The following is a 21,738-nucleotide window of genomic DNA, read 5'->3' on the forward strand; positions in this document are numbered from 1 at the left end:
CCATCTCTTAAAGGCTTTTATGGTGCAGAAATTATAGATCTTAGTTAGCAGACCTGGCTGTCTAATCATTCATCCAAAAAAGCTTGTTTTTAATACCTTCCATGTGCCAGGCTCTGGGATTACAGAGACAGAAACAAAATAGCCCTTTATTCTCAAAAAGCTCTCATTTTATTGGGGGAAACAACATATGTACATGTAAGTAAAGTTAGAAACACATAATTAAAGAAAAATGATTTGGAGAGGATCACTGGGACCTGTAGAAATCTAGAGAGGCCTCTAGAACTAAAGGAATCTAGAGATTCTCTGAGGCTGAGGTGAGGAAGATAGAATTCCAGATAAGAAAGAGAATCTATGCAGAGAGTAAGGCAGGAAATGAATGATCCCCTGAGGCTGAATTGGCTGGAATGTAGGATACATGAAGGAATGATGAGCAGTGAGTCTGGAAGCATGCACTAACTAGATAGTGAAGGGCCATCCAATGCTGTCTAGATTTCTTTAGAAGTCAAGTGCCTAGAAGCCAGGAACTGTGCTTATGTTGGTATGCACAAATCCTGATACCCCATGATTTTCAGGACTTTCTGGTGATCAGAATCATGGAATCATAATCATAGACTCAGAATTGGAATGGAGTCCAAAGGACATCCTATGCCACTTCACCTAGTAATCTCTTAGGCTTCCATTTTTTAAATTACCATCTCTAAACTAATGATTCTCAAATCTATCTTGTTATTGTTGAGTCATTTACAGTTGTATCCCACTCTTCCTGATCCCATTTGGGGTTTTCTTGGCAAAGATACTAGAATCGTTTGCCATTTCCTTGTCTAGCTCACTTGACAGATGAGGAAACTGAGGCAAACAGGATTAAGTGACTTGCCCAGGGTCACACAGCTAGTAAGTGTCTGAGGTCACATTTGGATCCAGAACCTCCTGTCTCAAGGCCCAACTCTCTATCTACTGAGCCACCTAACTGCCCTTGGATCATGATTCTTTCATGTAGCTTATTAGCTCTTCCTTTTCCTCAGCTTTCTGTCCTTTACAAATTGAGTAAACATGCTTTCTGCACTTTTATCCAAGTCAATATTGGTTTTAAAGAGTATGGGACCAAGCACAGATCCTTATAGCCCTCCATCACAGACTCCTGTCTGAGATTACATCAAACCATTCAAGACTACTCATTGGGTCCAGCTTTTCAACTGTTTCCAAATCAGCCAAACTGTACCACTGTCTAAAGTACAACTCCCTGTCTTATTTGTAAAGCATAAGAGTTTTTCAAGTGCATTGCTAAAAACTAGTGGGGGTGGGGGGTGAAGGGAGAAAGACAGAGAGACAGAGACAGAGACAGAGACAGAGACAGAGAGAGAGAGGGAGAGGGAGGAAGAGAAAGAGAGACAGGAGAGACAGAGAAGAGGGAGAGACAGAGAGAAAGAGAAAAAGAGACACAGAGAGAGACAGAGAGAGAAGGTATATGGGGAGAGAGAAGGAACAGACCAAATTCTCCTTTTTTTTTTTTTTGCAAACTACACAACAAACTACTGTAATACAGTCAATTAAGGTAATGAGCTTAGTTTGTCACAACTTGTTAATTTCGATGAACACATACTGACTCTTTATGATCATTGCTTTCCTTTCAAGGTGCTTACTATTCATTCTTTTAATAATTCATTTAGAATGAATTCAAATGAAGCTCTCTGGCCTAGAGTTTAATGATTGCTGTTATCTCATTTTGGGGGCAGTTAGATGGTGCAATGGATAGAATGCCACTCTTGGAGTCAGGAAGATCTGAGTTCATATCCAGCCTCATCCATTCACTATCTGTGTGATGCTGGGCAAGTCACTTAACCCTGATTGCCTAGCCTTTGCTGCTCTTCTGTCTTAGAATTGATACTAAGACAATGCAAGAGTTAAAAAAAGAAAGAAATGACTCAACAACAAATCTCTCTCTTTTTTTTAAATGGTGTCAACATTTGCCCTTCTACAGACCTGCAACTTGTCTCTAGTTCTCCAGGGCCTTTCAAAGAGCACACTAAGATTTTAGCCATTTTATGTGCCAGTTCTTTCAATAAACTGGGATGCCATTTATCTAGGCTTGGTGACTTGAATTCATCAAAGACAGCTAAGTGCTTTCTTATATATTCCTTTACTACTCTGTTTTGCCCTTTCCATTGTAAAGACTATTCACCTTGGCAGAGAAAATAAAAGCAAAATGAAATTTGGGCAGTTCTGCTTTCTCTCCATAATCCATAATCTGTTATCATTATACTATCTATTCTAGTCAGTGGCCCCAACCCTTATTCATCCCCTTCTTTCCTCTAATATAGCTAAAATCTCAAATATTTTTGTTGCCTTCAGCTTTCCTTTCTAACTTCAACTCATTCTGAGCTTCAAGACTCCTGACTATTCCTAAAGGATCACATCATTCTTTTTTCATTCACCTTCCATCACATACCCTTGTTTCCAACTTTTGCATGTCTTGATAAATCTCATTCTCATTCTTTTATCATCAATGATCTCTCCTGATTTTCATTCTCCTATACAATTTTAATCCATAAGACTCTACTTTCTCTGAATCTTTGAAAATATGCTCATCTAAAAGCTAGGGGACATGTCAGCTTAGATGGAGACAACTCAAAATTTCTGTTTTTATTATTGTTTGTTGAATAAGTATTCCAATGGAAGGAAATGGGGGAACACTGTAAAAATGGACCGAGCAACAGGAAAGTGGTAGCTAGGTAGAATTACTGAATTTCTAAAAACTCTCTTTCTAAAAAGAGAGAAAAGATCTCTCTTTCCCCTGAAATCCTGACTCCAGAAGCCAATGTGTTATTGAACAGCAACTTTATAAGACAGCTAAGGGAAATATCAAGATGTTAACAATTAAGACTAGATGGTTTTCTTTCTTCTTCCTATACCCCTGACAATCATAGCAGCCAGCCAGGCATAGTAGCCTCAGATCCTATTTCTTTGTCCATCTCACTAAAAGGTCCTTTGAACTGCTTGAGAAAAAGAATTGTTTTATTTGTCTAACCTTGAATCCCTAGCATTTAACACATTCCTTGACACATGTTGTTGTTCAGTTGTTTCAGCCATGCCCAACTCTTTATCATGACCCCATTTGTGGTTTCCTTGGTAAAGCTACTAGAGTGGTTTACCATCTCCTTCTCTACCTCATTCTGCAGATAAGGAACTGAGGCCAACAGGGTAAAGTGACTTGCCCAGGAAAACACAGCTAGTAAGTTTCTGAGGCCAGATTTGAACTCAAGAAGAGAAGGCTTCTTGATTCCAAGACCAGCGTTCTATCCACTGAACCATCTAGTGGCTTGTTGACTTGAAATTTTGGATCAGAGACATGATCTAATTGTGAAGATTGCCCCTTCTGAATTCAATTCCATAGGCATTTATTAAGTGTCTACTATGCTAATAACAGTCCAAGGATACTTTAAGGAACTTACAATTTTCTGGGAATGGAAGGTGAGGGTTGATATAAGATATAAACAGTTAAGGAAATGCAGGATAATTTGAAAAGTGATAGTATCAATAATCATAGGGGTCAGTAATGGCTTTCCAAGGAAAAGTTCTACCTGAATCAAGTCTTGAAGCAAGGTTAGTATTCTAAGAGGCAGAGGTAAGGAAACCTGCATTCCAAAGATGGGGAATGTCTACACAAAGGAATTGAGAAGACCTTTTCTCAATCCTCATTTTTCTTGACCTCTTTTCAATCTTTACCACTCTGAATCACCCCTTTCTCTCACTTCTCTCTAGGTTGGGTTTGGTTTTTTTTTTTGGGGGGGTGCCACTCTCTTGTTCTAGTTCTCCTACTCATCTAATTGTTCCTCCTCAGTCTTTACTGTATCTTCTTCCAGGTTGTTCTCACTAACTATAGGTGTCCCTCAGGACCTGTCCTGGACCTTTTTCTCTTCTCTGTCTTGACTGCCTCACTTGGTGATCTCCTCAGGGCACATGAATTTATTATCTCTCTGCAAATGAATCTCAGGTTTATTTGAGCCTTCGATCTCTCTTGACTTCCAGTCTCTAGTCTCCATCTACCTAGTAACTATTTTGAATTGATGTTTTTGAAACATCTTGGATTCTATGTCCATAAAGGAGTTTGTTCTCCTCTCCCCATCCCCTCAACTCTTCCTAACTTCCCTATCATTTTCAAGGATACCACCATCTTCCTGCTCACCCAAGCACACACTCTAGGAGTAATCCTCAACTCCTCTCTCTCTTCTTTCAAATACAAATACGAGTTTTCAAGCCTTATCAATTCTAACGTAAAACATGTCTAATATATACTTATGTCTGTCCTTTGACACTGCCATTACTGTAGCACAAGTCATCATCACTTCATGCCTAGACTCACAATATCCTGCTGGTTGGTCTTTCTAATTCTTCTCACCTCACTCTAGTCTATTCTCCACTCAGCTGTCAAACAAATCTTCCTAAAATGCAGGTCTGGTCATATCCCTTCTCTTATTTAATAAACTCTAGTAGCTCCTTATTACCTCTAGGATCAAATATAAAAATCAGCTGTCTTTTGGAGCCCTTCATAACCTGCCCCACTTCCAACATTTCCAGTCTTTCTTCCACATATATCCAATGATACTGGCTTCCTCGTGGTTACCCATATATGACACTATCTCCCAACTCTAAGCATTTTCACTGGTTTTCCCCTTGCCTGAAACTCCTCCGGCCTCATATTTACTATCTGGTTTACTTCAAGTGTTCCCTCAAGTCCAAACTTCAGCAAAAAGCCTTTTTTTGGTCCTCATTAGTCTTGGCATCTCCTCTCTGAGATGACCTTCAATTTCTCTTACATATATCTTGTTTGTAAATATTTGATGGCATGTTATCTCACCAATTAGACTGTCAGCTCCTGTCAGCTCTTAAAGTACTTTCTTTGCACCCTCAGTGCTTAGCTCAGTGACTGGAATATAGTAAACATTTCATAAATGTTTGTTGACTTGAGTTGAAATGGAGCACCATAATGTGAGGGAAGGTCAGTTAGGCCAATGTGGTTGCAATGTAGAATGCCCAAAAGGGAGTAGTGTGAAGTGACTCTGTAAAGGTAGATTGAAATCCATTTGGGCCAGCTTTACATGCTAAGCTGGAGTTTATATTTTATTCTAAAGACAATTAAGGATCACTAAAAATTCTTGATTGGGGAAAAAATATGATAAGATTTGTGTTTAGGAAGATTCTTTTGGACCAGGACTGGAAAGAATAGAGATTAGAAGCTGGGAGACCAAGGTTATTGTGATAATCCCAGTGAAAACTGATGAAGGCATGAATTATGATGGTAACATTGTGGGTGCAGAGAATTGCAGATACCAGAGATATTGTGCAGGTGTAATCAATAAGACTTGGCAATTGATTGAATATGGTGGAGAAAGAGAAGGGAGAGTTGAGGAAGAATCTGGATGCCTGGAAGGATGGTGTTGCCCTGGACAAAGAAAGTTCAGAGGTGGATCAGACTTAGGGGCAAAGATAATAAGTTCCCTTTTTGTAGTGGCAAAGAATTGGAAATTGAGGGTATATACATCATATGGGGAATGGCTGAACAAGTTGTGGTATTATAATGAAAAATGATTGTGCTATAAGAAATGGCAGGCAGGAAGATTTCAGAAAATCTTGGAAAGATCTATATGAACTAATGCAGAGTGATGTGAGCAGGACCAGGAGAACATTGTATACCAGTAATAGCAGTATTATACAATGATCAAATAATAATGGCTTAGCTGTTATCAACAATGCAATGATCCAAGACAATTCCAAATAATTCATGATGAAAAATTTGATCCATCTCCAGAGAAAGAACCGTTGGAGTCTGAATACAGATCAAAGCATACCTTTTTCACTTTTTTCCCACTTTTTTTGTTCTTGCTTTGTATGTCTTCTTCCACAGCATGACCAATGTGGAGATGTGTTTTGCACCATATATATATATATGTATATATATAATATATATAAATAAATTTAGACCAGGTTGTTTGCTCTCTCAGGGAAAGAGGGAGAGAATTTGGAACTCAAAATTTTGGAAAACAAAGTTTAAAATAATATGCATAATTGAGGGGAAATAAATATTATATCTTTTAAAAGAAAATGAGTTCCTTTTTTGAAATATTAATATTGAAATTCTTATAGGACAGTCAAGAAGTGACATCCCACAAATGGTGTGGGACTGAAATTCAGGAAAGACTTAGAAGCTGTGTATCTAGTTTCTCAAGTCTATCCTGATGTTTCCCTTCCTTTTGTCTTGACCTCCCTTCATTTTCTTCTCATCTTTGACCGTAATGTGTTCATGAATTTTAGATTGAGCAATAAGCCCATGGTTCAAAGATTATCATGGGGAATGGGGAAAAGAACTGCACCTATGATTTCATTTGTACAGGGGACTCCCAGGTGAGAAAACTCTATCAATGCCACTCATTAATTTCTCTGTACTTATAATATTAGAGTTGTCTTGAGCACAAATACCTTGCCCAGGGTCATATAGCCAGTGTGAGTCAGAGGCATTGATGTGAAACCAAATCTTCCTCGATTTTACGCTGACTAGAATAGAGTTCCATATACCTTGATGCCAATGAAGTAAACCATAAAGATCTTTAGGAGTCTTTTGCCCCTAAACAAATTTCAAAAGCTGGAGTATATGTACTGGCAGTGTCATGGGAGATTTTCTTTTCTTTATCCCTGAGGAAATGTGAGAAAGTAGACAGGATCTTGGTTAAAGGAAGTTAGCTTTGTCTTGTGTTCATGTGAGAAAGGAAAGCCTACAGTCATTCATTCATAAGAAAGAAAGAAAGAAAGAAAGAAAGAAAGAAAGAAAGAAAGAAAGAAAGGAAGGAAGGAAGGAAGGAAGGAAGGAAGGAAGGAAGGAAGGAAGGAAGGAAGGAAGGAAGGAAGGAAGGAAGGAAGAAGGAAGGAAGGAAGGAAGGAAGGAAGGAAGGAAGGAAGGAAGGAAGGAAGGAAGGAAGGAAGGAAGGAAGGAAGGAAGGAAGGAAGGAAGGAAGGAGGAAAGGAGGGAAGGAAAAAAGGAAGAAAGAAAAATTTCTAAGAGGTCTTTTCATGATGATGGGCAGAGGAAAGCTTTTGGGATAACACCATTCAAGGCTACACAAAACTGAGACAGCCCATGTGGTGCTTCCTGAAGATAAAATAAGCAATTCCTTTGTCCTTGCCAGGGTCAAAGTTAGACATAATGTATGCATCAGAATAAGTACTCAGTTTGGAGTCAGACTACCTGGGTTCAGATCCTGGCTCTACTTAAGTAGATTTGGGTAAATCATTTCATGTTTAAGGGCCACAGAGTCTTCCTCTGCAAAAAATATTGAGGATGTAACTCACATATAAGGTTCCTTCATTTTTCTTAATTCTATATTTCTATTTATCATAGAGTATGAGATATTTGATTTTTAAAAAGGATTAAGGATGAAAAGCTTCCAGCTTAAAGAGCAAGCTGAAGTAGCTACAGAAAAACCAAACCAACACATGATGGCCTGGGCTTATAGAGGGACTATAAGACTCAGATATTTTGGGGTACTGGGAGGATGGAGTTGTCTTTGGATGTCTATGGTAACTGACATGAGGGAAAAGACCTCCCCTAAATTGTGAATGAGTGGAGAGAAAGGACTAAGGGAAAATCCCCTCAGCCTCTGTTAATTAGAAACCTCCAGCTCCTTGTTGGTGTTCAGTCATTTTAGTCATATATGACTCTTTGTGACCTCATTTGGGGTTGTTTTGGGGCAGAGATACTGCAGTGCTTTGCCATTTCTTTCTCCAGCTCATTTAACAGATGAGGAAACTGAAGCAAACAAGATTAAGCAACTTGTCCAGGTTAACACAGCTAGTAAATGTCTGAGACTGGATTTGAATTTAGCCCTTCCTGACTCCAGGAATGGCACCTGGCTGTCCCAGTGTTGCTTTGCTTTACCAAATAGCAACTATTTTGCATCGCTGTTTGCTTTTTGTTTTGTTTTGTTTTGTTTTGTTTTGTTTTTTAATTCAACTCAGCTATATTATTTACCACTGACATTTAGTGCTTTGAATTTTCCAAAACAGCCCATTCCTTGCTCATTCAGGATTATTTCTAAGTGTCTCATTTGTCTAATTTAATAAAGAAAAGTGGATTACACATAGCAAGCATGTCATTATGTTTTCTTTATTGAACTGACCTGGAAGCTTTTATAAAAATTCAACTTATTGAGGACAACTTGTATATTTTCCATTTTCTTTTGTGTATTACCATGACCTGGTACAGTATCTGGCACATAATAGGTATTTAATAAATGCCTATTTATGGTTGATACCTTTCACTTAAAGGTACTTCTAAATCCCTCGTGGATTAGAAAAATGCAAATTAAAACAACACTGAGGTACAATCTCACACCTTTCAGATTAGCTAATATGACTAAAGAAACATGACAAATGTTGGAGGGGATGTGGCAAAATTGGTACACTAATGCATTTTTCATGGAATTGTGAACTGATAGAACCATTCCAGAAGGCAATTTGGCACTATGGTCAAAGGGCTATAAAACTGTGCATATCCTTTGATCTGGTCATACCAGTAACTAGGTCTGTATCCTAAAGAGATAATTAAAAAAAAGGGAAAGGAACTACTTGTTCAAAAATATTTATGACTGCTCTTTTTCTGGTGACAAAGAAATGGAAATTGAAGGGGGGGATGTTGATCAATTGGGAAATGATTGAACAAATTGTGTGTGTGTGTGTGTGTGTGTGTGTGTGTGTGTGTGTGTGTAACAAGCATTTTTTAAGATCCACTATTTTGCCAGGTGCTGCAATATTTTACTGTTGTACCAGTTGGTGATGGAATACTATTGTGCTATAAGAAATGATAAGCAAGATGATTTCAGAAAAAGCTGGAAAGATCTGCAGGAACTGATGCAGAGTGAAATAAGCAGAACTAGGTGAACATTGTACACAGAAACAGTGATATTGTATGATGATCAACTATGAAAACTTGGCTACTCTCAGGAATGAAAAGATCTGGGACAATCCTGAAAGATTTATGAGAGCCAATGCTATCCATCTCCAGAGAAAGAACTGTTAGAGTCAGATGGATGTGGATCAAAGTCAGATGGATGTGGATCTTTCACATCAATGTGATTATGGTTTTATTTTGGGGTTTTGGTTATGTATGAGTATGCTCTTACAACAATGAAGTATATCTTATATGATAATAAAAGTAAAACAAACAAACAAAAACATTGGACTGACATCAGAAGAGTTGGGTGATACTCCTGACTCAGGCACTTCTTAGTTGTCTGACCTTGGGAACATCACTACTTTTAGCCTCAGTTTCTCCAATTTTAAAATGGGAATCATGATGTTCTATATATGTGATTCTAAATCGCTACTTGTCCTGACCAAGTAAAGAAAGTGCCTTCCAAGAATTTGGAACTCAAAAATGTAAATATATATGTATATTAAATGAATAAATAGATAATGGAAGAAAGGGACTATGTTACAGAGAAATTATCCATGTTCATCTGTGGATGAAAAGATTTTCTACCTAGGCAGGAGATTTCTGAGCCAATTAAATCATAGGCCTAGACCCTCTTCCCATCTCCAAAATATATATATATGCATATATATTTATACATGTATACATATATATGCATATAATCTACTAGACATACCTATAAAATTTATAGTATGAAGGGCATGATGGTAAGTGTCTGTATCCCTACTACAAGGGAGGTTGGGGTTGATGGACTGCTGGAGTTCTGAAGTTCTGAGCTGCAGATAGGCTAAATCCCATCTGGTATTTGTGAGTCCCCCAACTCCTGGGAATGGGGAACCACTAGGCTGCCTAAGGAGGGGTGAACCAGCCCAGTATAGAGATGGAGCAAGTCAAAAGTCCTATGGCAGTTAAGAGTGGGATTGGGTTGTGATTGGCTACTGATAGGAGGAAACGAAGAAAAGGAAGTAAGGAAGTATAATACCCAATAGGGCAATGGGTGTTGTAGTCAAGATTACTAAAATGAGCTCAGTACTGTTCTTCTCAGAGAAGCAATTTCAGATTTTCCAGGAAAGCTAACTCCTCAAAAGCCATTAAAAAAGAGTTACTGTAGGTCTACTTCAGCCCCCTCACACCCCATGAGGACAAAATTTAAACGTCAGTATCTTCAGCTCATATAATTTCATGCAACATGCAGGAGGAAAAAAACAAAAACAAAAACAAAGAAAAAACTTTCTCACTTGAAACTTCTAATGGCTTAAAGAATCAAAAAGAAAAATTTGTCTCTGTAATTGCAAACTTAATTGTATGAATATAAGTAATAAATCCACATGACACATTAGAAGAGTTTTGAATGTTTGAAACGTAATTTGGATTCCATTTCTAAGTCTGTTTCTCTAGAGGGATATCTATATTCAAAGTTATTTTACATTATAAAAGAGCTGGGGGGGCAGCTGGGTGGCTCAGTGGTTTGAGAGACAGGAGGTCCTAGGTTCAAATCTGGCCTCAGACACTTCCCAGAAGGGTGACCCTGGGCAAGTCACTTGACCCCCATTGCCTAGTCCTTACCACTCTTCTGCCTTGGAGCCAATACACAGTATTGACTCCGAGATGGAAGGTAAGGCTTTAAAAATAAATAAATGAAATGAAATAAAATAGCTAGAATTCTATGCATTGGGTTTTCTAAAGCAATACCAAAGAAACGGGAGGGAAAAAGAACCCTTGAAAATCATAGAAAATTCGAAAGAGAAGAGACCTCAGATGCAGTCATTTCTAGGGTGGGGTCACACAGGGAGCTGAAATGGATAGGGTTCTAAGAGCACTTACCCTCTTCTACAAGGATAAACAACTGAGCCCAATACCTACTTAATCAGAAAAAGGTTTTAAAGTGGGAAGCTTAGCTAGATAATTGTTTCCACCCAAGACAACCTCCTCCCCAGTCCTTCCCCACCCTGCTTTCTTCCCCAATACAGCCCTCTTGGGTTCCCTTGCTGGGTCTCTCCATTACAGGGTTATAGCTCAGTCCTCTCAACCTCACCTTGGGTCAGCTAGTTGTCATATACTTTTGTTAAGCATTTACTCTGTTCCAAGAATTGGGTTACGTATCTTGGATTCAAAGAAATGCAAAAAGAAAGAAAGAAAAAGACACCAAAAATACTAATCTTGCTCTGAAGGAATTCATATTTTAATGAGGGAGACAATGTGCAGAAAAGGATGTGAAACAAGATACAGGCAATGTAGAAAGAAGTCACTTGTGAGGGGACAGGGAAAGGGCTACTCCAGAAAGGATGGTCGTGAAAGAGGCCAGGGAAACTGGGAAATTTTGAGACATGTAGTTGGGAGATGAATGGGTGTATAAGATAATGTTATGGAGTGTGTGTCATGTGTGAGCTTAGCAAGTGGATCAGTGGGGATGGGTCATGAAGTCTGTGGAGGGGATCTGTGTAGAAATAAAGGAAAAATGGGAAGGAGGTTGGTTGGGAAGGGCTTTAAATAGATTTTATATTTGAACCTGGAGGTAATAGGGAGCTACTAGAGTTTACCAAGTAGGGAAGATATATGGCTAGATCCCTAATTAAATTTGTCTTTAAAATTGATTTGAGGACATCGTAGCTTGACCCAAGCAGTTTTTGTGTTGCTTGCCTCAGAAGTCAAAACTGCTCATTACAAATGTATTTTAATTAAAAAAAATTATTTTCCCATGGTTACATGATTCTTGTTGTCTTCCTACCCTCTTCCCTCCTAGAGCCTGGAGTTGACAAGCAATTACCCTGGGTTTTATATATATATATATATATATATATATATATATATATATATATATATATATTATCCCTCAAATCCTATTTCCAAATTATTCATTTTTATAATAACCTTCTAAAACCCAAATCCCTAATCATATACCCATATAAACAAGTAAGAAATCATATGTTTTCTTCTGGATTTCTACTGGCACAGTTCTTTCTCTTGATGTGGATAGTGTTCTTTCTCATAAGCTCCAGGGGTTTGTTCTTGATCGTTTCATTGCTATTAGAAGCAAAATCCATTATATTTGATCATCCCACAATATTTCACTTTATGTATACATTTCACTCTGCATCAATTCATGGAGGTCTTTCCAGTTCATATAGAAATCAAATAGTTCATCTTTCCTTGTAGTACAATAGTATTCCATCACCAACGTATACCACAATTGAGGGACATCTCCTCATTTTCCAAATTTTTACCACCACAAACAGCGCAGCTATAAATATTTTTGTACAAATAGAACCTTTCCCATTTTTTAAATCTCTTTGGGATACAAACCCAGTAGTGGCATTGCTGGATCAAAGGACAAGCATTCTTTTAAAGTCCTTTGGCCATAATATGGATCTACTTTAAGAGCTTCTAGTCCAAACCCATCATTTTTATAACTAGAGTCTGTGAAGATGAAAGGAACTAAGTGACTTCATTGCATTGGGAAATCTCAGAGATAAGAGGACCTTAGCAGCCATCTATCCAAACCCTTACCTGAAAGAGAAATCTCCTCTAAAACATCCCTAATATTATCCAGTATCTGTTTATCCAAGGTCATGCAATCAATTAGCTATTGATCTAGAAAAGGCACTTTGGCTCCTGACTGCACTTTATTCTTTCTACCAGATCAGGTTGCCTTGGAAGGCACTTCATGCCCTTTTGTATAACATAACCCAGCATTGTTTCATCCTGATAGAGATATGTCCAGACAAGTCATCAGAAGGATCCAGTTTCTGTTATTCTAGCAAAGGTTTTCTGGAAAATTAAATCAGAAATGGACTAATTCTAATAAATTAGAATAGCAATTAAACCAGACAAGAAAATCAATATATGTGTTTCAATAGTTTCAAGTATAGGGGAAAAAAAGTTGGACATACTCTCTTGACCCTCCCCACAAAAGTAGAAACAAGAGAGATCTGATTTTTACTCCTGAACTGAATTTTTTTTTTGTTAAGTTGCCCAGAAGAATGTTATTTTGATCTATTCTGGAGGAGAGGGGAGAGGTTCAGTAGTGAGGTGGTGTGGAGGAGGAAGAATGTTCAGGTTATTGACAAATCATCTTCTCTGGCTAAATCATAGAGGAGAGCTGGTGGACTCTAAAAAAAACTGAATCCAGCTCTCTGTAGACAGGGGAAAGGTCGCCATAGACACAGGACTGGGGAGGATGGGGAAGTGGGGGAAGGGGACAATAGAAATCTAAAAATAGACCTGAGCACTGTCTTTTCACATTCTGTAACTTGAAAGATTCATCTCCAAGCCACTGTTTCTCCACCATTGATCTCCACTGGGCACCGTTAGTAAATTTATTCTGGAGAAGAAAGATTTAGCTTTTCTGCAATGCTGAGAGCTAATCATCAATATTTTAAGGCCCATCTGTGATTATTTCACAGGAGTTCTGAATACAGAAAATCTATGCTCAATGTGTATTCATCCACAAAGCTACAAGAAATAATTTAAGCTCAGACAGAGGTAGAGTGTCATACTGATGAAGATTTAGGTACCCACGGTTAGGAAAACTATTAAAGGTACAGATTTTTGTACATCAGTGATTTCCTTGGTTTAAGGATTCCAATAGCTCATCAATAAATAGCAAATAAATCTTAGAGATTTATCTAAACCAGTAAATGAGAGCTACCTGATCTCAAGTCCAATACTCTTATCACTTTACAAGTTGGCCTCTTTGCTTTCCAGAAAGGAGATCTTAATGTTTGTTAAAATGTTGTAAAGACAAACAACTTTGTAAGACTTAGGAATTCTGATCAACACAATGAATAACCAACCACGATTCCAGAGGACTCATGATGAAACAGCCTAACTACCTCCCGATAGACAAATGATGGCCTCAGAGTTGCTGACTAAGGAATATATTTTTGGACATGGCTAGTATAGGAATTTATTTTGCTTGACTCCACATATTTACAATAGGAGTTTTATTTTTCTTGCTTTCTCAATGAGGTGCAGTGGAAGTGGGAGGGAGAAAAAGCAGAACATGGAAATAAAATTAACTTTAACATTTTTTAAATTGAATTAATGTGTATTTCAAGAAAGGAAAGGGCTAGGTAAGTATTAAATAGATGAAGCAGTATTAAAGAATTGCCAAGTGTGTACCCGGAAAAATGTATTTTTTATGCATGCAAGGCTACCAACTGGATATTTTGATCTATCTATTTGTAACATACCCACACACAGCAAAGATGAATTAAAGCCATAATTTTGGTATAGTAGGAGATTCCATGTAAGAATTCTCCTTGATGACATAAAAGAATTGGTATACACCACAGAACCACATATTGGAAATGTCCAAATCTTCTTGGTGAAATGTACTTATTTGACAGGGCACAGTGTCTCTAGACTATTATGGGTTAGAAGGCAGTAGAACAAAGCAAACTAGATAAGGGCCATGGTTTCCTTATATGTTATTCAAGTAACCAATAGATATTTTCATGTGACTCTCTTTTTTTCCTTTAAATGGATATATTGAAGTTGCGACCTTTTTAAAGAAAATAAAAGAAGGCTAGTATACAAATCCCTAGACACAAACAGGAACAAATGGCAGGATTATAAATTGGGTTCATCTTGCTCTGGGGCCATTCAGGTGCTCTCCCTCTCTACGTGTTCTGGAGGCTACTCTCCAAATCATAAACATCAGCTTTTTCTTTTCATTCCATCAGAAAACACATAGTTATATTTCTATTTTTCAACATTTTGATTTTGTATTTCAACAACCAAAAGCCAAGGGAGTTTTCTGATGTTGTTTTCAATCCGGTGTATAGAATCAAACAAAAATGAAACCAAAAGACCCAAATCAAATGAGAGTGCAGGTCAAAATTCCCTCCTGGAGGTCATGATTGCTGATAAATTCACAGTTGCCCAGTTGGCTAGACTATCAATCTATGATCCCTTTCCACCTTAAGATCAATTTGGGGTTGGGGGGAAAGAAGGGACTTTTTATATGTCACAGCTATTGATTATTAAGTTAATCGCAACACCACCAAAGTCATAGTTTTAAATACAGAAAAGGATATATTGGAGTACATTAACAAGTTGCTACAAAATAAACTTTCATTCCTGTATCTCATAAGTTACTCTGTTTTATAGAGTTACCAAGGAAAGTCTACAGAGAAAAAGAGAAAGAAAAGAAAAAGCACAGATGTCCTTTTCAAATAGAAGTCTCTCAATAACCCACCACGACTATATTTTATCATCATTTATGAAGATAATGACCAAGTTTCTGATATAAGACTAGGTCCTTATCCTTATCGTTAAAAGGCTGGCTGTTCTGAGTCTCATCCTACCCGCAAAGCAATTTTAGTCGGCAAATTTCATCAAAAACTAGATAGAAAAGAAATACGTAATATCCCTTGCTTAGCATCTCTTTCCCTGTATTGTATTATAAGTTTCTCAAATGCATATGGTCCTTTTAGGTGACCTAAATTACCTATTTGGTCCTAGATTCCCTCTCAGCATGTCATGATAGGCTCTTACAGTATTCTGGCTCATGAATTTCAAGTTTGACTCCTTGTAATGGCTGATCCAAATATCTACCAGCTGGTTTTGCTTGGCTAATGGGTGACATTCTTCTTGGTGTTTAGAAAGCAGCTAGCTGTTTAGCTCAGTGAAAGTATTAAAATGAGCTTGCAGTAAAGTCTAGGATGGAATTATTGTAATATAAGATCAGTCCTTAACCTCCAAACCAATCTCAGGTTGATGTTCTCAACTGGAAGTTGAGCACCTTAGAGGTTATGCCTTCTGGTGGGTCCACAATATATATGGGCCACAGGTTCACGGTCAATCTACACCCATGCCTCAAACACAACCCCCCCAACATCATACAACTCTCTTCTCTTTCTTTTAGTTTAATGAATCTCATATATGACAATGCCTATTTGGAGAATGTCTGCTGGGGAATAGAGAGAAGGAGGAAGGCATTGCTATTTCTATACAAAATCCCTATGGCAAATGGCAACCCTTGGCAGATGTACCCCAACAACCAAGTTGACTGAAGCCAGAAGAGGGAAAGACAATAACCCTTCCAGCAGGAGAAGTAACAGTTTAGTGACTCAGGGCTCATCTAGTCACATTATCTCTGCCCCAATCAGCCTGACCACAGAATGCACCTCCTTATCCCCAACGCATTACTCTTTTCATCCTTGCCAGATCTTGGATGCTAAACATCAGTATTCCCTTTTAAAAAAATCGAATTTCCAGTTCTGGGTCAACCATTCTTCAGTCTCTGAGTCAAGGATGTGGCCAGTGAGACATCTTCATCTAAAGATGCCTAGCAGAGAATCTGTGTTAGTTGCATTGAAAAAGAAGCAGCAATGATTTGATGGGTAACTTACCAGCTCCTGAGGTCTGAATAGCTGCAGCACCAAGTTCCTTTACCTGCTCTCTGGCTCTCATACACTCCCTCCTCTCTCTCTCTCTCTCTCTCTCTCTCTCTCTCTCTCTCTCTCTCTCTCTCTCTCTCTCTCTCTCTGATTGCAGTGAACTTAAAGAAGGAGCGGGGACAGTGTTTCAAATGACTTAAGAAAGAGAACAGGAACAATTACTTCGTTCTCTTTTTCTCAGATGAGTACCTTCGGGAAGAAGGAAGGAAGGGAGGGGAGAGGGAGGAAGTCAACAACCCTTTGCTTTCCTGAAAAAAAATAAGGAAACAGAAGATAGACATCTCGTTTTCTCTTAAACACTGGGGAGGGGGGGGGCGGGGGGGGGGAGCTTGGAGAAAAAAAGAAAAGAAAATCCAAAAAAGGAATACCTCCAGTGGGCTGGGAGCACCAGGCTCCTGCCTGGAGGGGTTGATTGTCCAATGTGTTGTGCTGTCCAAACAAATGGAGCTCCAAAAGGGCCCAACTTCTGAGTTCACTCGACTGGCTGCTATCTGATTTGCAGAACCGACCCAGCCAGAGGGAACAAATCACTTCATCCTGACTCTGAGCAAGGGAAAGTTTTGTCAGTCCTGCTCTGGAGAGATGGCAGTCATTGAGATATGGAAGCGTCCAGTCGGGGCAATTCAGGAACTTTAGATTGGAAAGGAAGAAGAAGGAAAGGAAGAAGAAGGAAAGAAAGAAGAAAGAAAGAAAGAAAGAAGAAAAGAAAGAAAGAAAGAAAGAAAGAAAGAAAGAAAGAAAGAAAGAAAGAAAGAAAAGAAAGAGAAAGAAAGAAAGAAAGAAAGAAAGAAAGAAAGAAAGAAGAAAGAAAGAAAGAAAGAAAGAAAGAAAGAAAGAAAGAAAGAAAGAAAGAAAGAAGGAAGAAAGAAAGAAGAAGAAGGAAAGAAAGAAAGAAAGAAGAAAGAAGAAAGAAGAAAGAAAGAAAGAAAGAAAGAAAGAAAGAAAGAAGAAAGAAAGAAAGAAAGAAAGAAAGAAAGAAAGAAAGAAAGAAAGAAAGAAAGAAAGAAAGAAAGAAAGAAAGAAAGAAAGAAAGAAAGAAAGAAAGAAAGAAGAAGAAAGAAGGAAGGAAAGAAGGAAGGAAAGAAGGAAGAAGAAGAAAGAAAGAAAGAAAGAAAGAAAGAAAGAAGAAAGAAAGAAAGAAAGAAAGAAAGAAAGAAAGAAAGAAAGAAAGAAAGAAAGAAAGAAAGAAAGAAAGGAAGAAGGAAGGAAGGAAGGAAGAAAGAAGGAAGAAGAAGGAAAGAAGAAGAAAGAAAGAAAGAAAGAAAGAAAGAAAGAAAGAAAGAAAGAAAGAAAGAAAGAAAGAAAGAAAGAAAGAAAGAAAGAAAGAAAGAAAGAAAGAAAGAAAGAAAGAAAGAAAGAAAGAAGAAGGAAAGAAGGAAAGAAAGAAAGGAAGAAAGAAAGGAAGAAGAAAGGAAGAAAGAAGGAAGAAGAAAGAAAGAAAGAAAGAAAGAAAGAAAGAAAGAAAGAAAGAAAGAAAGAAAGAAAGAAAGAAAGAAAGAAAGAAAGAAAGAAAGAAAGAAAGAAAGAAAGAAAGAAAGAAAGAAAGAAAGAAGAAAGAAGAAAGAAGAAAGGAAGAAGGAAGGAAGGAAGGAAGGAAGGAAGGAAGGAAGGAAGGAAGGAAGGAAGGAAGGAAGGAAGGAAGGAAGGAAGGAAGGAAGGAAGGAAGGAAGGAAGGAAGGAAGGAAGACTTGCTTAGCACTTTGGTTGAGTTTTGCAGGCAGACCTTGGTCCTTAGTATTCTCTTGATTAAGACATTTGGGACTGATGCTTGTGGCCATTTGGTTTATCCAATATACTGATCTGTTTTTGGCTTGGCAATACATTGTCAAATTAGTTTTCCTTCACCCCTAAATGAATTGGGATCCAATAATTGGATATCACCATATCTGACTAATTTTTACATATATCATTCTTCACATTCTTTTTTTTTTTAGCATTTACCTTCTGTCTTAGAATTGATACTAAATATCAGTTCCAAAGCAGTAAGGGCTAAGTCGTGGGGTCACACAGCTAGGAAGTGTCTGAGGCCCATTTTGAACTCATTGAGCCACTTAGCTCCCCCACCCCCACCCCACCCCGCCCCATTCCTCATACTCTTTAGGCTTCTTAGCATTAGTTAACTCTGGAAATTATGACTATCTTTGGAAACTATACTGGGCAATGAGTAAGATACAAAATTTGGCTAAGACACTGACCTTGTCCTTCTAGAACTTCTGAGTGGCAAAATTTCTAAACTGAATAAAATCAAATGAGCTTCCTAAGGATCAATAAGGATACAATTTTCTTTGAAAACAGACATTTCACTTGATAACTTACCCATTGGCAAAGATAGTGAGAAAAAAAAAGGGTTGGGAAGGAACCATCAACAATGGAGGGGTTATGGAAAGCCTAGGATACTAGTATTGTTGATAAACCTGTGAATTGGTCCAACAGTTCTGGAAACCATTTTGGAATTATGCTAAGAAGGTGATAAAAAAGGCCCATCTTTTGGACCCAGAAATTCCTCCCAAGGATATCCCCCTACTAGACATGTACCAGGAAAGAAAAGTCTCATGTACACTAAAACATTTAAAGTAGTATATTTTGTCCTAGAGACAAAGAACTGGAAACAAAATAGAAGCTCGTTGATTGGTGAATGACTCAGGATTGTGGTATGTAAATGTCCTAGAATTATTATTATACCATAAAAAATGAGGGGTATGGGAAGACATTATTATATGAAATGATGTAAAACAAAGTGAGCAGAACCTAGAGAAAGAATATACACAATGACCACAATAATGGAATTGGAAAGGACAATAGCAAAACTGACCCCCATGTAGTTATTATGTCCAAGCAGGACCTCAAAGAAGAGATGAGAAAATTCTCCTTCCTCCCTTCTCTAAAGAGCTGGGAGACTCTGGGTATGGAACAACTGCTATATTGGCAGACTCAGCTGATATGTTGCTCAGTTTTGCTGATTTTTTTTTAATCTCTTTTTGTCTTCATTCTAAGGGATGGCTCTGAGTAAGGGATGGTAGGCAATCTATCTGGAATAAAGGTGGTGGGAAATCAAGTTATCTTAAAAAGAAGCAATGGGAGAGTGGTTAAGGATGGAAGTAAGGAGAAAACAGAGAGGAAAATTTACACTTTCTGCTTTATCTAACATGTGACAGTTAGGACCAACAGAAAGAGCCAAGTGTGGTGGAAACTGAGCTCTGTTTAAGGTCAGCTTCATACCAAGGAGATTTCCCCATTTGCTTTAGTCTGTGTTCTGTTCCATCCCACCTCCGTGCATTTCTGCCTCTTCAATCAACTGCCTCAAGGTAAATGTATCAGGTCATTTTCACCACTTAGAGGAACAAGCAGTTACACAGACCTTTGTGGTAGCTAGAGGAAAACCAGCCTTGGGGCTACTTCCTTTATTTAATATAACGGGGAAAATTGAGGAGGGAAGTTATACCTGAAAGCAAGAAACTAAAATGAGCTTAGGAGAAGGAACCTGTAAGGAAGCAGTAAGCAGAACAGAGGGTAGAGCTGAGAAGACTTGGCCTTGAATCTTTCCTCTGACAATTCTATGACCCCATGAAAGTCACTTAATTTCTATAAGCCTCAGTTTCCTCCTTTGTAAAATGGAGGAACCAAGAGCATCAACCTGACAAGGATATTCTGAGGATTAAAAGAGATTATGTATATAAAAACACTTTGCAAACCTTAAAAATCTATATAAATGCAAGCTATTATTGTTGTTGAGTCTCTAGAGACTAAAAAGTAGAGTCCCTTATCAAACATGGCTCTAATAGAGATCCTTGGTTCTGGAAGATCATTTCTTTGTTCCATATAACATCTCTCCCCTAGAGGAATACAAAAATCTTTCTAGTCAATTTAATTTAATTCAATTTAAAATGTTTATTAAGTTCTTATCAGATGCAACAACATACCCTGCTAAGTTGTGCATTAAGACACAAAGGGTAGAAAAATGTGGCTCTTGCCTTCATACAGCTTACAGTCTAGTAGAAGAATAGGACATACACAAATGGCTATAATACAAAATAATACATGAAATATATAAGAAAGAAGTGAAGTGCTATGTTGTTACTAAAGTGAGGAATCAAGGAAAACTTCTTGGAGGAGGTAGCTTTTAAGTTGAGCTTTGAAGGATGATGAGGAATTCCTACAGACATGTGTGTGTTGTTGGGGTCACTGTGTGAGGTGTGACTGCAAGATATGGCACAGTGAAGTGGCACAGTATTATTATTTATTCAATGGAACATCAGGCCTGGAATTGGAAGGACCTGGGTTCAAATGTGACCTAAGATACTTCCAAGCTGTGTGACCTTGGATAAGTCACTTAATCCTGTTTCCCTATCTCTGGCCCTCCTATCTTAGAGTTGTTACTAGGTTAGAAAGCAAGGTTGATACACACACACACACACACACACACAGAAAGAGAGAGAGATTCTAATTTATTTTTTATTTTATATATATGTGATATAAAATATATCATATATATATTAATATAATATAAAGTTATATATATGAAGGGCAGAATGTGGAGAGGAGTAGTATGATAAAAGTAGAATGGCCCCACTGAAGCAGCACTAGGCCTGGAGTCAGGAAAATCTGAGATCAAATCCAGCCTCAGGCACTTGTTAGTTTTGTGGCCCTGGGCAAGTCATTTAACCTCTGTTTCACTTAAATGGCAAATGGCAAAGGAAATGGCAAATCACTCCTGACTCTGCCAAGAAAACCAGAACTAGGTACCAGGCACAACTGAGTGATTCCCCAAATTGAAGAGAGTGTAAAGTAGCTCAAACTTCTCTCAGCTTTAGGTAAGGAGCCACTAAATGATTCTGAGCAGAACAGTAGTCTGAGCAGGTCCACCAAGAGGGCAAATCTTGGATTAATAATAATGGGAGCAATAATAATAATATTTGTATGGATCTCTCTTTAAATTTTGCAAAGTGCTTAACATATGTATGGTGATGCCACTGACAGAACTAAGCTCCCATTTATTGCATTTTTCCTAAATAGCTAAGAGTTGAAGGAAGAAGGGGATGTCTTCATCTCCATTTTCTAGGTAAAAAAGCAAAACTGAGACCCTTAAAGATTCAATGTTTTATTCAAGATCATAAAGCAACTCAAGAATAAATTCAGAATTTTAAGTTTGTTCTCCCACTTTTTTTTGTTCAGTCGTTTTCAGTCATGTCTGACTCTCCATGACCCCATTTGGGATTTTCTCGACAAAGATCCTGGAGAAGTTTGTCATTTCTTTTTCCAGATCATTTTACAGATTAAGAAACTGAGACAAACAGTGAAGTGACTTGCCCAGAATCACACATCTAGTAAGGGTCTAAAGTCAGATTTGAACTCAGG

At 37.9% G+C, this 21,738-nt stretch overlaps 1 protein-coding gene across 1 annotated transcript in view; it reads right to left on the reverse strand.

Moving 5' to 3' along the window:
* ZNF366 (zinc finger protein 366) overlaps positions 1–16,616 on the reverse strand; it is a 120,422-nt gene extending 103,806 nt beyond the window's left edge. Inside the window, exon 1 of the mRNA XM_056824736.1 lies at positions 16,336–16,616. The gene's annotated coding sequence lies outside the window, so the exon portion shown is untranslated. The remainder of the gene's footprint in view (positions 1–16,335) is intronic.
* Between the last annotated feature and the right edge of the window lie 5,122 nt (positions 16,617–21,738).

The sequence above is a fragment of the Monodelphis domestica genome, chromosome 3 (genome assembly GCF_027887165.1).
Source record: "Monodelphis domestica isolate mMonDom1 chromosome 3, mMonDom1.pri, whole genome shotgun sequence".
Taxonomy (NCBI): Eukaryota; Metazoa; Chordata; class Mammalia; order Didelphimorphia; family Didelphidae; genus Monodelphis; species Monodelphis domestica.